An 8,869-nucleotide genomic window follows, 5' to 3' on the forward strand; every position below is an offset into this window, starting at 1 on the left:
AACCGAGTTGATCTATGTTGTGGTGTTCCACAGGGGTCTGTTCTTTGACCTGTTCTCTTCATTCTGTACACTCAGTCGCTCTCAAGTGTCATAGGTCATCATCCAGTGTCTCACCAATTGTACGCTGATGACACCCAAATATACAAATCTAGCCACCCAACTGAAGTTGATGCTACTATCCAAGGTGCAGAGAGGTGCATTTCTGAATGACATGTAACAAGTTGCAGATGAATGATGATACAATAGAGGCTATTCTGATCACAACACAAAGACGTTCTCATTCACATCCTTTACCTCGAACAATAAATATCAACAACGCCAACATTAAATTCACACAATCAGTACGAAACCTAGGTGTTACTCTGGACAGTACTCTCACATTGCACCAACATGTCATGAACATATGCAAGGCTGCATATCTTGAGCTGAGACGCATCAGCTCAATTCGCAAATATCTTTCAGTTGATGCCACTAAAACACTTGTGTGTTCATTAGTACTTTCAAGACTGGACTATTGTAACTCAATTCTGTCTGGTTCATCTCAATATCTACTCAAGAAACTTCAAAAGGTTCAAAACACAGCTGCTCGGATCATACTTAGAGTACCACGATCAGAGCACACCTCCCCGCTGCCCTGTACCCTACACTGGATATCCATTCGATCCAGAATCAAACACGAAATTTATTCTCTGTGCTATGTTTCACTGTCAGACTCTAGTCCAACATACCTATCTGACCTCACCCATGTGTACACACCAGCAAGATACTTACGCTCCTCTTCGTATAATCGTATACTCATTATTCCCACTATGAAAACAACGTCATATGGACAGCGTTCTTTTGCATACCAGGGCCCAACAACGTGGAATGAATTGCCCACTGAACTCAGACACAAAGAAGACAGTGATCACATTCAAGAGGGCTCTCAAAACTCACTTATTTCGACTGCAAGAACAAACTTAAAGACCTAATAATGTTTCCTACCTGAAATATTCTCAGCATGTTTTTTATTTTTTAATGTTTTTCTAATTTCATGGTGTTTGTTTTTGTAACAATGTTATAATATGCTTTTTATCTTATAGGTGTTGTCTAATGTTGTAAAGCGCTCAGAGTTTCTAAAGATTAGGCGCTCTACAAAGTCTTCATTATTGTTATTATTATAATATATATATATATATATATATATATATATATATATATATATATATATATATATATATATATATATATATATATATATATATATATATATATGACACCCATTCAAGAAATGCACACGTAAAACTCTTTAATTATCAAGGCAATAACATACCTGTTTGTTTATTTTGCTGGAAAGGTCAATGTAAACTGTCAGTAATGTTAAAGGGCCCTCATGTTTAGTGCGTGTGGCGATAGCTGTCTGTTTAAATAGTCACCCTGTATAGAATAAGCTCTGATATTCATCGACAAAACCCAAGACCTTGTAATTGTGTATAATTTCATTCACAATATTTTCCAATAATAATAACTTTAACGAAAATTAAATTTTATACGTTTTAAATTGGTCTTGAGAGTAAGAGATCGCAGAGATAAATGAGATTTGATGCTCTAAAGCTCCAAACAGAAACATACTTCTTTACTTCCGCGATGTAGGTATTGCCAATATTTAATTGCGTAAGACTATGAAATAGTGATGAAATATCCTGTATGTCTTACGTAATACAATTAGTAAATATACCCCATACAATTTATATTATACTTTATGACTGATGTAACAAGGAACTATCGAAAACTATATCGTACATATATACTTTTATGTGAACATGATTGTGTAAGTGCGACTGAAGCCAAGTATGTGATCAGCTTCTACAGTTTGGCACAAGACAATATCACAAACCTCACACATAGAGGGAGGTAAGGAGAGTGGAGACTAGGACTGTTTATATAGAAAAGAGAAGTGCATAATTTATATTTGGTAAATTCCTAATAACAATTGTCTTCATTGTGAATTGAAGTATCATTTTTGTATATAAGCAGTAGTTCTCATTTCAATCTCTATACAACGCGGTTTTAATGAACACGTTACACTAGGGGATCTTTGGTCTCGAAGTCATTTGAGCACAGAAATGGGACATAAACGCGCGACTCCACAAATTTACGATCAATTGATGATTGGCAAAAATATCTTGACGAAAACAAATGACTTGTAAAAGGCTTGTAAAAGGCTAAATTAGTGTGCTCCCAAATGTATGGATGATTTGCTATCTTTAAAAATAATTAACTAATATTGTAGACATTCAACTATTTCAGATGTCACAAGAATCAAAACATCAAAACTATGGTAACATATTTTGAAATATGCAGCTATCATTCTATGAAATGAGGTACACAATAACTTCAAAGACCAATCAAATTTCATTTCATTTAAACCTTTAATTTTATCTGGAAAAATATCTTTCTCGAACTCTACTCTCCTGCCATGATGACAACATCTTATATAGGTGATACCATTTTGTTTCACTGTCCTTGTCTTATCTACTATCAAGTGCCCCACTGGTAACTGCTTTCTTTTTAAGTATGCTCTCATTTGCAATTAGCATCTCAGCATGTTTTCGGTCCTACATTGGTGATTTTGCTTTAATTCCATTATATATATATATATATATATATATATATATATATATATATATATATATATATATATATATATATATATATATATATATATATATATATATATATATATGTATGTATGTATGTATGTATGTATGTATGTATGTATGTATGTATGTATGTATGTATATGCATCCTTCATATCCTAACTTGTATTATTCTAGTTAGCTATGACTTGCAAATCAAGTTTGTTTTCATATCTTTATTAATTGTATGTGATGTCGATAAGAAGCACATTAGATTTAATGTGATAGTTGTTTCAAATGCTTACGGTTGTAAATAAATAAATAAATAAATAAATGCAATCTTATCCTAAATGGAACGTTTACAGTTTTGATTTAAACTTTTACTTTTTGGTTGCAGATGTTTATCACATAGAGGGATTTCGCTTGTCAGCACTTTGTCATGTGCATCTGTCTGTACGTTGATCTGGTGCGGCCGAACACATGATAATTATTTACTTGTAACTGATTATATACACGTCTGAAAACCGTTATCAGGTGGATATAGTTCTTGAACCGACCGAAAACTATTTACAATAAAGCTAGAAGCAAAAACGATCAACTTGAAGTTACCAAACTTTTAAAGCTAATGGCGGATGAAGTTTCGTTTGTTGCCCTTTAAAATGATTGTGCGGTTCTTTATCTTCACACTCAGCGAACTTCAAATTTAGTCAGGCCCGTACAGCCATCATTGTTCTGACATTATTTTAAACCACAAATGTATAAGAGTGTGTCAAAGATAAATACTGTATATATATTCTGTCTGTATGATATACAAAGAGAGTCTTTTACAGGGGTTGTGGATAGATTTATTTGGTATATATGAACCTCCATTTGTTTGAAATGATGCATTAGAAGAGTCTGGATTATTTACAACATATTAACATTCACTGCTAAGTTAGCAAGACATGCTTGCATCTGTCCATACTGCATTTGAGAGTCCACTGTAACAATCATATGTTTAGTCCACTACTAAGGAAATATAATTGGCTTCTTGGAGACCCTTCTTCGGCATTTCTAGGCAAAAAGTGGACGCATTAATGCCATATGCTGTATTGTTTTAGCCACAGAGGAACAGGATTGGATAGTCGGCCGAGGTACTCGCTCCGAAAATTTGAGCTTATATCAAACTCTGTGAGCCTTAGGAGGCCCTAAAGGATCCCCACGTAGTAACCCCGTCTTTCTGAGAGCAATGTCCAGAACGAGGGAAGACAATTATGTGCTAGAGTTTGTGGGAAACACTGGCTCAAGCTTCAATCGCTAAACAAATCAAATGCTTTCTGGATTCAAGTTAATAGGTTTAGCTCAATGACAATAGCGGAAAGCTCACCAAGCACGTGTAAATCACACGTTTAGAAATTATCTGGATGAATTACAAAAAGGTCACGGAGCTTGTTCCACCGAAACAATTTGACTTTATCATTATTGATGTTTACTATGGGACATAGCTATGAACACAATGTATATGCACACCATAACATACTAACAATGAAGAACATTTGAGAGTGACAGAGAAAGAAAGAGTTTGATTTATGTTTTCAACAAACATATGCTATCAGTATATTAAAATTATACTCATGCCGATGCTCTTGATTGTCATAAGCATATCTGCTGATCGATTTGCAATTTACCATACCAGTTGACTGCGATTTCGTACAAAGTTGCTTGACGTAAAGCCGTTGTTTCAGTCCTTTACAACACACCTTCCAGGTTTTAATCTATCTAACTAAAGCTATAAAAGCACCAAGTACTTATTTCTTATCTGATAGTATTTTCTTTCTTTCTAATTTTTACGATGAAAGAGGAACCAGGTATCATGTATACTTTGTGCATGCTCATTATCTTCCCATCGGAAAATTCAAACTTGACGCTTTGATCACTAGCATAAAAGAGATTTTGAATACAGTATTGTCTTCTCTGAATGTTACTGAGTAACTATATTTTCCAAAACGATTCTCAAGTGAATTGTAACTGAATTATCATGTGTCTCAAGGAGGAGCTCCACAAAGAAGACATAGTTTAGGAGATATTGTAAATCCTATGAATGTTTGGAGTCAGAAGCCTTATCAAATACTCTTCAGATATTTATCATCGATATTCCGTCTCAAAGTGTGACGGAGACAGTCGAAGACTATGTAACCAATGGGCGTTTTGACGTGCCAAAATAAAAAGAAAACAGTCCTGTTTAGAGCTTCTACCAAATTGCCAGGGTTTTAATTTTGGCTCGAAAACCCATTTCAATAATAGCAGATAATACCAGTCTCTATCTTTATCCTTTAGTTACCGTATCAAAATGTATCAGATTTATAATACGATCGAAAAAAGGTAATTTCGGTCACATTGACCTTTATTTTGATACTTATTTGGAAACTATTACACATGTTCTAAACTTTCCAAATTTTGAGAAAGGAAAATGTATAACTTGTATATAGTGTGAGTCTAATTAAAGTTGTGGGTCACACAGAATTGGCAATAGGGAACGCCCTTTAGAAGGTATGGTAGAATGTGACTTATGTACTCGTATGGCGGTGCAGTAACGTTAAGGACGACGTGGTTGCAACAAGATAACCGGGTGGGATATCTCGGATTAACAACAGAACACGTTTTGACGACACAGATACATGGTTTAATGTGGCGATTTATATGAGTAGTGGATTATGAAGATGTGTGCGTATTTATAATCCAAATATTGGATCTATTTAACAAAAAAAAAACGCACAGTTTCAAAGATGGAAAAAATATACAAATAAATTTAGTTAAGTAACCCTAAAATACAGGATAAATGATTTCACAAATGATTCAATAATGGAAAGATGAATATAGTTCACTCAAATAGTAAACAATGTAAGTCTTTACACATAGTATAAAATGTATTCGCTCAGGTAGCGAAATTATGTCACTAAACAAGAACGGATATACAATCTATCCTTCCAGTCCTGAATAATACACTGGGTCTTACTAACCCAAAATTAGCATACAGCTAAAAATACATGTGTGGAGATGCACTCCGTCACCCGTGCACCTTATCCGCTCCACAGCTCCTCTGAATCAATTTCACAACCAATATAGACTCCGGACCCTCGGAATACTATGATCACTTGAAATATTAGACCCTCCGGACACTTGAAATATTAGACCCTCCGGACCCCCTGTCCTTTGACGGCTCTACAGCTGGGTCACCTTAGTCCCTCTGGACGCTCCGGCACCTTAAACGCTCCGGACACACGGACGTTTCTACCCTCTGACAACACCGGACACCCCGGATATTCCTACCATCAAAACACTCAGCCCTACAGCTGGAGTTGTGCGAATCCTTTAAGCAGGCCGCTTGCTGACAAAACCATTAGTATTGTAAAGGTCCTTTACACGTAGTAACGTATTTATACCTTTAGAATTTTCGTTATTCTTTATCAAAGGCACCTTGCACGTGTGGCACAGGACGAATCGTACTCACGATTTCGAAATACAATAGACCCTGATATAATCACCCTCGGGCATCGTTGTACAGCGAAAAGAAACGAAACCCGAGTACATGTATTTAATTAACAACCTTTACACCATTCCGTGACAGTGGTGCCTACCATCCTAGCCCTTTTCTCAATTTCCACCTTGGACAGTCATTGAGTGTACATTTCTTGTTTGGTATAGCCGTTGCCTCCTGGTTCATATATATTGCATATTGTGATCAGTGTTTCTTTTGTGCTAACTGCAATTTATTGGTAGTCGTGGCCGGTTTTTTGGAGCTTGTTTGGGTGTATCCTACTGTGGAGCTGGCGATAAGATCACTAACTTAGATTGCTAGTCCGCCACCTTTTTTCCAGTTTTCTCATTCTTAAAATATCCCATGGAAACCGCCAAACAGTATACCTGGATACCTAGTGCTCATTACTAGGCATACAAAGCAATGCAAAACAGGTCTGGTGCAAAATTAAATCAGTCAATGGCAAATGAAATCAATACACCACCAAAATCTGATAAAGATAAAGTAAACATCATATATAAACATTTTGCTGGAATGAGCAGTAAATACAAACCATACTGCCGAATTACTCACCCATCGGAATACAGCTAAGCAAAAATATCTCCATCTGATTACTGACCTAGGATACAAATAATCCCCATTAAATCTGGATTTTACTATCCACGCATGGAAAATGGCACCGGGAAAAGAGTAACGACATTTACAAAGATCTCCCACAAACTATTGAGTATATAATATTTGATCTGCTTAATGAAAGCTGGAATAACGGGAAAATACCAAATAATTGGAAACAAACAATATAAATACCAATCACAAAACCTGACAATGATGTTGCAGATCTCAACTTATACAGACCAGTTTCCTTTTACAAATAACATTTGCAAATAATGGAAACAATGATCAATAATAGATTTAAGCACCAATCGGAAAGCAACAGTATCTCAAAGTCACCACTAGATCAAATTCTAAGATTGGAAACTAGCATTAAAGTAGCTTTCAATGCCAAACGGAAATTTGACCGCCATCTTACTACAGTCCTCGAGATAGACAAAACATTCGATCTGGCGTGGTCATATGACCTCATTGGGAAACTGAAGCATCAGGGAATGATCACCCGAAATCACCAACGGCCAGCAAGCTATTTGTTAGGTCGTCAAATCATAACAAGAATCGAGGACCAGTATTCGGATATATAGAAACTAGATAACGGAACACCACAGGGAAGTGTTCTAAACCCAACCTTCTTTTTCATTATGATTTACGACTTTGAACAATTCATTGACCTCTCACGAATAAACTTATCCCAGTTCGCCGACGATAGTCGTATGTGGAAGGCCAGTGATCCGGCCAACGAAACCGTGATTGGTGAAGTTCAGTAGAGTTTAAACATAATTAGTCGATGGGCGGACAAAGGAGCTTCAAACTATCCCATGGCAAAACCACATAAGTCATGTTTTTACCAAACACCAGGTACCCAAATTCACGTGTGTGCTCCTAGGCGAGCATCTCGCATAGAATAACGATATCACAGAACTAAATCTTGAGCTAACTATCATAAGGAACCTGGCTGCTCGCCGCATCCAATCAAATTCACAGACCCGAAGCACAGAACTATCTGCTAGATATGCCAAGGTATAGATAGGGTTATCGGAACCATGGCTAGCGAAGATGTCCTATCCTATTATTATTCTGCTTTATAATTAAAAGGGGGAAATGCATTTAAACTATACCCTGTAACCCAATACAGTTAGTCAATATAAGGTGGCCAAAATCTCAGCAATCATACCCCGTTACACAATGTGGCCAAGACTGAATTCACCAACATAAATATGAATAGCAGTCAATTAGTGAACTCAAACTTATAATTATCAGGTAGACAAAGTTCCCAAGACCACCCAGCCTCGCTGTACAATGCGCCAACTTTACATTAAATAATAAACTAATTAAGACCCCAAACAGAAGATATAAAGTAGCAAATATCAATGCCATTAGGCCACCCGCGTAAGACGGAACTAGAAATATACAGTTAGATAGGATCCCAGATATTAACACGCAACATTAACTTGCTTTGACAGTGATACTCCATGTAAATTGCAAATTAGGAAGCCTACCCCTTTCAGTCCTTTTCTTCTTCATAAATAGCACCGAGTCAGTAAATGCCAAATAATGTCAAGAATACAATGAGATTAAAAGCTTCTGCTGGATGTAGGGGTGTACCTTCCTTATCGCTATTATCCTGCTTCCAGCTTTCCTTGGCTCGGCCGGACATAAAAATTGATACAATTAAATTAAATACCTTCCATGCATAAACGCGTGCGGGAGTGTGGCTCCAATCCCCTCCTGTATGATAAAATAAAAATCCCACCTTGTGGGAATAAACTAGAAGAACATGCCCGAACGGGCGTAAGCGTCTTTAATTCAAGATAAACATGTAAAAGTCTTGCCTATTAATAAACTGCCCCTTATAGAGTAAAAATATACTACAAAATACCCGTAGATTTTTCACTTGAGTTTGAAAACCAGTTCTGATAATACCTAAAGTATGTACAACCAAAGTAAGACAAATATTTATCTAACAAGGCTGACAAAATTCACTTGGTCACGTTGACCAAACATCATTTATAAATAATATTCGGAAAGTGAAAGCACATATTCAGTACGCAAGATTCTAAATTAAAATACACAAGACAATTTGCAAATTCATATTGCGTCTTTAATTACGAAAGTGGCTAAC

This window comes from Sinohyriopsis cumingii, chromosome 12 (genome assembly GCF_028554795.1).
Source record: "Sinohyriopsis cumingii isolate HCF-2022 chromosome 12, ASM2855479v2, whole genome shotgun sequence".
Taxonomy (NCBI): Eukaryota; Metazoa; Mollusca; class Bivalvia; order Unionida; family Unionidae; genus Sinohyriopsis; species Sinohyriopsis cumingii.